The sequence below is a fragment of the Meriones unguiculatus genome, chromosome 3 (genome assembly GCF_030254825.1).
Source record: "Meriones unguiculatus strain TT.TT164.6M chromosome 3, Bangor_MerUng_6.1, whole genome shotgun sequence".
Lineage (NCBI taxonomy): Eukaryota > Metazoa > Chordata > Mammalia > Rodentia > Muridae > Meriones > Meriones unguiculatus.
Window position 1 is genome coordinate 5,103,600 of NC_083351.1, and position 8,920 is coordinate 5,112,519.

General features: G+C 45.8%; 1 pseudogene; it reads left to right on the forward strand.

The window, feature by feature from the left end:
* Positions 1 to 6,711: 6,711 nt before the first annotated feature.
* Positions 6,712 to 7,192, forward strand: LOC110560423 (large ribosomal subunit protein eL31-like; annotated as a pseudogene).
* The last annotated feature ends 1,728 nt before the right edge of the window (positions 7,193 to 8,920 follow it).

Consider the following 8,920-nt stretch of genomic DNA (forward strand, 5'->3'; position numbering starts at 1 on the left):
GGCTTAGTAGGTTACACAAACATCTAATTGCAACCAATACATAAATTACACAAAATCAAACTGTTGCTCCATCTTCTCTGCTGACTTTAGACACGTTTCTACCTTTCCCCACCTGGGTGCCCACCCCACTTTGTTGCAGTCTTTGGGATGGACGTTAGGGGAGGGAAAGAGCGAGGCAGAGGAAAATGGTGGCTGTGACAACAGGCCCAAACAAAGGCAGCCTCTGGCACAGTGGAAAGCTCTTAAGCAGGACAGGCACCTCAGAGTTGCTCCTTCAGCCCCATTGGCCAGCTGGCTCTCGGCAGGAAGAGCATCCATGGACAAGGGTGGACAAGGCGGTCTTCCTCAACCCAGGCCACGGCGGTCAGTGAAGACTGGACGCCGACAGTTCAAGCCACTCTTCCGCCAGTCGCCCTCCAAGCGTGGCAGATACGGCGTGCATCCCTCAGGAAGGGGCCCCGGAAGCCCCCAAGCAGTGCCCTGCAGCCCCTATTCCGCAGGGGATTTTATGATTGCTTTGACTTAGGGATTCTGAAATTCTGTTGCTGGGTGTATACAAGTTTAAAATGACAAGCTCTTCTGGGGTGGTGAAGGTAGCTTAGTGAGAGAGTTAACCTATCCTACACAAAGCCCAGGGTTTGACCCGTCACACCATAGCAACACCAGCAACACAAAGTATTAAGTCTCTTGATTCAACATTTTGTTGTTGTGTAGTAAACCCTGGTTCCAGTGATAGCTTTTACTTTGAAATCTATTTTTCTTGGTATTTCTTTTTATTCTTTGGAGATGGGGTCTCACCGTATGGCTCTGACTGGCCTGGGACTCACTGTGTAGACCAGGAGGCTGGCCTTGAATTTACAGGGATCTGACTGCCTCTGCCTCCTGAGTGCTGGGATTAAAGTTATGCGCCGTGCCTGTGCCTGACTTTCACCCTTTCTCTTATTTAAATATATTTATTTATTACATTTCATGAGTGTCTTAGTTACTTTTCTATTGCTGTGTTAAAACACCATGGCAAAGGCAACTTATAAAACAAAGCATTTGACTGGGAACTTGCTCACAGTTTTAGAAAGCCAATCCATGACCTTGATGGCAGGGAACATAGCAGCAAGCAGGCAGGCATGGCGCTGGAAAAGAGCACCTGAGAGTATCAAATCCATAACCATGAGGGAGGGAGGGATACAGGGAAGGAGGGAGAGACAGAGACAGAGACAGGCAGAGACAGACAGAGACAGAGAGAGAGAGCACAGTAAGCTTTAACTAGGAATGACTCAGACTTTTTTAAAAAAGATTTATTTATTTACACATATGAGCACTCTATTTGCATGTGTGCCTGCATGACAGAAGAGGGCATCAGATCCCATTATAGATGTCTGTGAACCACCATGTGGGTGCTGGGAACTGAACTCAGAACCTCTGGAAAAGCAAACAGTGCTCTTAACTGCTAAGCCATCTGCTGACTCAGACTTTTGAAACCTCAAAATCCACCCTCAGGGACACAGACATACACCCTCTCCTCCAACCAGGCTGTGCCGCCCCACCCAATCCTTCCCAAACGACTCCACAGCTGGGAACAGAACATTCCAGTATGTAGCAGATGGAGCCAGTTCACATTCCGATCACCGTGGTGAGTGGTTTGCCTGAGTGTATGTATGCACGCTGCCTGCACGCCTGGCTCCTTAGACGTTAGGAGAGGGCACTGGAGCCTCTGGAACTGGAATTAAAGGCAGTTGTGAGCTGCCATGTGAGTGCAGGAACCGAACCCAAGTCCCCACGGGTCCTCTGCTCTTAACCACAGAGCCACCTCTCCAGCCCCCTCACCCTTATCTTTAAAAATAATGTGTGTGTGCATGCATGTGTGTGTTGTGTGCGCGCGAGCGCATGCATGTGTGTTCCTCTACAGGGCTTTAAAGATATTGTCCTACCAACTTCTAACACCACAAGATTCATGAAAAATTAGTTATGATTCTATTTGATTTTTTTTCTTATGGGTATTAAACATGTATCTGTTGTACTTGCAATTTACTTACAGCAGGCCTATGGAAATTATTTTTATTCTGAGGAGTACTGTGTTTCATCAAAAAATTTTAGTCCTTGTTTCAATTTCTTTCCTCCTCTAAATTGCTTGAATGAGTATTGGACCCTCTTACTTCTCTCTTCTCCCTCTTGTACTTTGACTTCCTTCTTTCTGTCGGATTTTTGTATGATTTCTTCATATCTGTTTTCCAGTTTGCTATTCCTCTCTTCAGGTGTCTGTTACTTTAACTGATTTTTTTAAGAATAATTTATTTTATTTTGTGTGTATTAGTGTGAAGGTGTCAGATCCCTTGGAATTGGTGGTATAGACAGTTGTTAGCTGCCATATGGGTGCTGAGAATTGAACCTGGGTCCTTTGGAAGAGCAGACAGTGCTCTTAACCACTGAGCCATCTCTCCAGCCTCCACTTTAACTGACTTTATAATGCCAGTTAGATGCTTGAAATTTTTACAACTTTTAGGCCTGGTATTTGGTTCTATTAAAAGACAATTAAATATTTTTGATGAATAGGATCAGATGAATGGGGAGGAGGTCCCCCCGCATCAGTGGACTTGGAAAGGGGCACGGTGAAGATGAGGGAGGGAGAGAGGGGCTGGGAGGGAATGAGGGATGGGGACACGGCTGGGATACAGAGTTAATAAAATGTAACTGATAAGAAAAAATAAAATTTAAAAAAAATATATTTTTGATGACTTCTTTCCCCTTGTTTGACATCTTTTTGTGTGTTTGTTTTTTGAGTCAGGATCTTAGCCTGTCTCTGAGGCTGTCCTTGAAGCCACAGTGACATGTCTGCCTTAGCCTGCGGGATTACAGGTATGAGCCTATGCCTTCTTTATTTCTTCAATGATAGTAATATAGTCAACATTTGATACCTAATGATTTCAGCATCTGTAACTTTGTGACTTATTTGTGCAGTTGGCTTTCCCCTTAGTTTTACTTTTTGTAACTCTATTTTGTGCTTTTCGGCTCAAAGCTTAAGTTATTTGTAAAACTTCATCTGTGGGAACCCAAAGTCATTTTTCACTTAATGCTCTAAAGCCAAACCCACTATCAAACGGATCACTTGAACAAACTGAAATTTAGGTAGGGAGATTTTTTTCTCCTACCACAGAGAAGGTATGGGTTCTGCCCTGTGTGGGTTAGCCTGTGGTAAGGAACGCTCAGGAGAAGCTCTTTCCTTCCAATCATACCCAAGATACAAATAAGCAAGGATTCCCCCAGTCTCCTTCAGAGAAAGCCTCCTGACTTTTGTGGGCCAGGGCTTACCTTTTAGGGTCCCTGCTCACACAGGGTTTTTCATAGGGTACTCTTAACTATTCAGGTCCCAGGCTTTATCTCCCAATTTTTTCTGACTTAACCAACTAAAACTCAAGTCCAGATCAGCACAGTGTTTCTTAAAGGGCAAGACTGGAAAGCCTCTATTTTCGGCTTTGTGTGCTGAGTGGCCCCTGTTGTAACTACGCACGTCTGCCATCGTAGCTGTGAACACAGTCAGACAACATATAAATGTTGGGGTGTGGTTGAGTCCCAATAAAACTTTATTTGCACAACTGGGTGGCAAGCTGGGTGTGGCCTATGACCCATCATCGGTGGCTGTGGAAGGCCTTTGGGAACTGGCAGATACCTTCGGGGAGATGGCAAGCTTATCATTTTCTAGCTAATTTGGAGTTACCCTTTCTTGGTCAGCTCTCAGTCTGCCCAAGTTGTGCATTTACTAAGATGTTTGAAAATACCTTGCGTGCAGCTGAGACAATGTACCTGGAGGCCTTTTCTCACCCACCTCACAGCTGATAACAAAGGCCACTTCCCCTTACCAGGGCAGATTTTGCCAGCCTGTCAGACCTCAGGGGTGTTTCATGGCCATATTCCCCTAAAGTAGAGTCTAAACTTCCCCTAACATCCACGCCTCTCTCTTTGTTGTTGTTATTTGTTTGTTCTCTCTCTCTCTCTCTTGAGTCAAAGTTCCATTAGCTAAGGCTGGCCTTGAGTCTCTGGTCGTCCTGCCTCAGCCAGGTGCTGGGACTCTAGGTGTACCTCACCACAGCCACTTATTCCATGATGTTCAATTTCTTCACACTTACTTCCTTACATTGGTTATGTTTTCACAACGTATTCTCTCTACAAATCCCTGCGCTGTCCTCACCTCAACGTTTCCCGTCGCAGCGGTAGCCAGTTAAAAGACGACTCTTGGGTTCGTATCTCACAGCAGAGATGCTTCTGTTTTGACCTGAGTGGTTGTTCTGTCTCTCTCCTCTAATGCTCTTTCAAGTGAAATTATTTGCAGCATTATTTTGAGCCTCCCTGCTAAACTGTAAGCTCAGGAAGGTCAGATAACTTTGGTCATTTAACTTAGCAGCTGCCCTCTTTCCTCTCCAGCCTGTTGCAGAGTGTTTTGAAGGTACCAGGTACTTAGCTGCTTGCAGAATGGAGAGACACATAGAGCCCGTTTTGCTCTTGCAAAAGCCAGGTTATTTTTCAATGTGGAGCTTCAGTGATTCCTTAGGCTGGTCAACCACTTGGTACCTCCAAAGCACTCCTTCAGCTACAGCCTCGAGATTGTGCTTCTGTCCTATCCTGTACAGGGCATCTCCTCATGGGGTCAGAAGGTTAATGCCAGCAAATGAGCCTGGTCCACAGTCAGGGGCTAAACAGAGAAACCCCATCTTGAAAAAACTTCATAATAATAATGATGATAATAATAACAATACAATGATGATGGAGGGTATATATTGTCAGCTTTCTCATTGCCAGTAAATGCTGTTCCTTGATATTTTGTCATGACTGCTTAGTCATCCTTCGTATGCCTGTAGCATAATTCACATCTGACTGATTTAGGCTTAGATTGTTTGTTTGTTTGTTTGTTTGTTTTTTCAAGACAGGGTTTCTCCGGGTAACATCCCTGGCTGTCCTAGAACTCTTTGTAGACCAGGCTGGCCTTGAACTCAAAGAGATCCTCTTGCTTTTGTCTCTGAAGTGCTGTGATTACGGATTTTTTTTTTAGAAACAGGTTTTCACTATGTAGCCCTGGCTGTCCTGGGACCTTATTATGTAGACCAGACTGGCCTTAACAGAGATCCACTTGCCTCTGCCCTCCGAGTGCTGAGCTTAAAGGCTTGTGCCACCATGCATGGTCAGTTTTAAGACTTTTAATAGAGTGAGTTTACAAATAACATTTTATTTTATTTTTGATGATTTGTTAGCATTTTATTTCTGTGATGAACACTTGAAACAATTGAAAAGAGCAATGATTTGGCTCACAGTCTTGCTCCATTGCTATGGGCCTGAGGTGAGTTAGGCTATGGGGGTAGCATGCAGCACACAGGGTGTGAGGCAAGGAAGCTGATCAACTCATCACTGCTGGGGCAAAGAGGAGGAACAAGAAGGGGCCAGAACTAAGGGGGTGCATCCCCCAAAGTTGTCACCTCATCAGTCATCTGCCACAGCTCCACTGCCTCCAGTAATCAACTGGATTGCTAGCCTGAACTCACTGCTCCACTGTGTTCAGATGCAGAGGAGCCAGCATGACTAACGCAGATCCTCCTCAGTCCAACCAAACTGACAACAGTAAACATCACAGCCATCATGGCTCCCCAAGCCCTTGTCCACAGAGGCCGCCTCAGCCTTCCCTGCTTTGACAAACTTGACACTTCCGAAGAAGACCAGGCAGCTGAACTGCAGTACGCCCCTGAGCTAGCCGTCTGGGTGTGTCCCTCAGAGCTGATATGCTGTTATATTTCCTTCCCCGGGTGATGGTTTTAGGAGGTGGGGCGTTGGGAGAGGCATAAGTGTACTGTGAGGGTGTGGCCCTGTGGAATGGGAACCATTGCCTTCATCAGGGGCTAACTGAGAAAAGAAGCTATCTATGAACCAGGAAACGGGCTCTTGATCAGCCAGTGTGTTGATCTTGGACTTTTCAACTTCCAGAACTGTGATACATACAATTTCTGCATTACCCCAGGCGCAGCAGCTTATGCCTGTAATTGAAACATTTGGTAGGCTGAGGCAGGAGTGTTTTCTTAAGTTCAAGGCCAGCTCAGGCTACATAATGAGTTCAGGCTAGCCTGTCTCAAAAGACAAGTAAAAAATAAAATGTTTATTTTGTCCTATGGCTTTGTTCACAGCCTGCATGGACTATCAAGACAGCTTCTCTGCTGGAACTCATCTGATGCTGTCCTCTTGATTTCACGGGAGCTGCAAGCTTTTTTTGGTGAAGAGTATGGGGAAGTAAATGCCACTTTGATCCCACCTGATCAAAGGTGTGTGCTAGTCACAGGATTTATTACGATGGATGTTGACCTTGAGGCCTTTGCTGAGAAATTCGCAGCCTCCTAAAGGCAGAATGAGCTCAGCCGCAGCATCCTGGTTAGACATTCTGAACGAAACTGGGAGCTTCTCACTGTCTTTGAATAAAACAACTGAGCTCAGCTCCACAGACCACGTAAGAGGACCGTTCCCCTGACGGCCTCAACTCCCGGGGCGCCTGAAATGACAGAGGGGATTCCACCCATGAAAGATCAGTGACGAAAGGATCTGTAAAGCTGCAGCGCAGCCTGGAAACAGCCGCACTCCTCTCAACGCCTGGGTCTGAGCGGAGCGTGGTGGTACGACTCTAAACGCCAGGATTGGCTGGTCGGTTTGTTCTGAGACAGGGTCTTACTAAAAATCCCAGACTGGCCCACAATCCCTCGCGGCCTTCCTTTCCAGCTTGGCCCCGGCAGAATGGCTCCCGCCAAGAAAGGTGGCGAGAAGAAGAAGGGCCGCTCTGCCATCAACGAGGTGGTGACCCGGGAGTACACCATCAACATCCACAAGCGCATCCATGGCGTGGGCTTCAAGAAGCGTGCTCCCGGGCACTCAAAGAAATTCGGAAGTTTGCCATGAAAGAGATGGGGACTCCAGATGTGCGCATAGATACAAGGCTCAATAAAGCTGTCTGGGCCAAAGGAATAAGGAATGTTCCGTATCGCATCCGAGTACGTTTGTCCAGAAAACGTAATGAAGATGAGGATTCACCAAACAAGCTCTACACATTGGTAACTTATGTGCCGGTGACCACCTTCAAAAATCTACAGACGGTCAATGTGGATGAGAACTAAACTGAATGTCAAATAAAGTTGCAGAACTGCCAAAAAAAAATAAAAATAAAAAAATCCCAGACTGGCTTCAGACTTGCAATCCCCCTGCCTCAGGCGTCTGAGCACTAGAATTGTAGGTGCATGCCAGAGTGTCCAACTTATGTAAGGTTGAGTCTAGTTTTTGGTGGTGTTGTGGGCTGGGAATTGGTGTACCTCAGAGCCTCTTAAGATGTATTCGGCTTTTGGAGCGTAGGGCTGAGGCTATAGCTCAGTTGTGAGAGAGTGTGTGCGGGGTATGTATGGTGCCTGGGTTCAGTCCCTGACATCACTTAAAACTGGGCGTGGGGCCAGGGTCATGGCTCAGTGGGTAAAACTGCTTACCACCAAATCTGCCGACCTGAGTTCGATCCCCAGGTCCAACACGGTGGAAGGAGAGGATGACCGAGGCTGCAGATTGTCTTTAGACCTCCACAGGCACAACACGACACTGTGTTGTCGGCGTGTGCATGCGTTGATTCATAAAATAACGAAGTCAATTAAGACAGTGCCAGCGAAGAAACAGAACCCCCACTGCCCAACACCAGAGAAGCGGAGGCAGGAGGGTCAGAAGTTCAGGATCGGTTTCATCCATGAGTGAGTGTGAGGTTAGGTCAGGCTATACCCTACCTCAAAAATAAATTTAGTATACTGTTTGAACTGCAAACATTTTTAACAGCATCTTTATGGATAGGAGGACAGCCATATAGTCCTATATGAAATGTAGCTTTGATTCCGTTTTTTTTTTGTTGTTGTTGTTGTTTTAAGAATTGTTTAGCAAAGAAATATATTTTATTTAATAATGATTTAGCTTCCTGGTGATATTAATGCTTGATTTCATTCACTGAATTAGTAAACCTCTTGACTGTTTGATCGGTTGAATTTCCTACATCCTACAGTTGATCTTTCCCAGCAACCAATAAGAAAGCTTAGCAAAATGAATTCCAAATGATTTATTTGTACAGAAAGAAAGAATTTCCTCTTGGTCATACATCCGACACCCACACAGAACCTCACCAGTGACGCTGGAAGGAGACATTTTCAGCAGAAATTCAATGCCCAATTAGTGTGTTTTAATTCAGCCGCTGGCTTTTCCATCTGGCCCCTCCGTGTCTCCCGGAGGGTGGGCTGGACCAGCATGAAGAGCTTTGCCAGGCTGTGAAGGATGAGTGGACACCAAACGCTTCCCGTAGGTCAGGGCATATAGGTAGGCTCTCCGCTGTTCTCTCTTTTCTGGTTTGCCCCACGGTGGACACGACAGAGAAGTCACATGCTACTTATTCTGATGCCACACGCCTTTATACAAACAGTGTAAAACCAGGAAGCACTTCACAAAATATGTGCTAGAACAAAGTGTCTTCTGCCTGGGCATCCTGAAGTGGAAGAACGTACAGGTACCTGGCAGGTGGGAAGATGGAAACATAGGACCCGTGTGTGTGTGTGTGTGTGTGTGTGTGTGTATGTGTGTGTGTATGTGTATGTGTGTGTGTATGTATGTGTGTGTGTGTGTGTGTGGTGTGTGTGGTGTGTATGTGTGTGTGTATGTGTGTGTGTGTGTGTGTGGTGTGTATGTGTGTGTGTATGTGTGTGTCTGTGTTTTCAGCCTTTGAAACTGGCCTGTGGTGGTTACATTTGCTCATTAATATCAAAATTAATAACCAAACTCAGTACTGCAGAAAACTCAGACAGAATTTCCCTGATGGCTTTGACGCCTACTCTACCTAAATTAAAGTGGAAGGAATCCCCGATGTAATGACTCCTGAACAAAAATT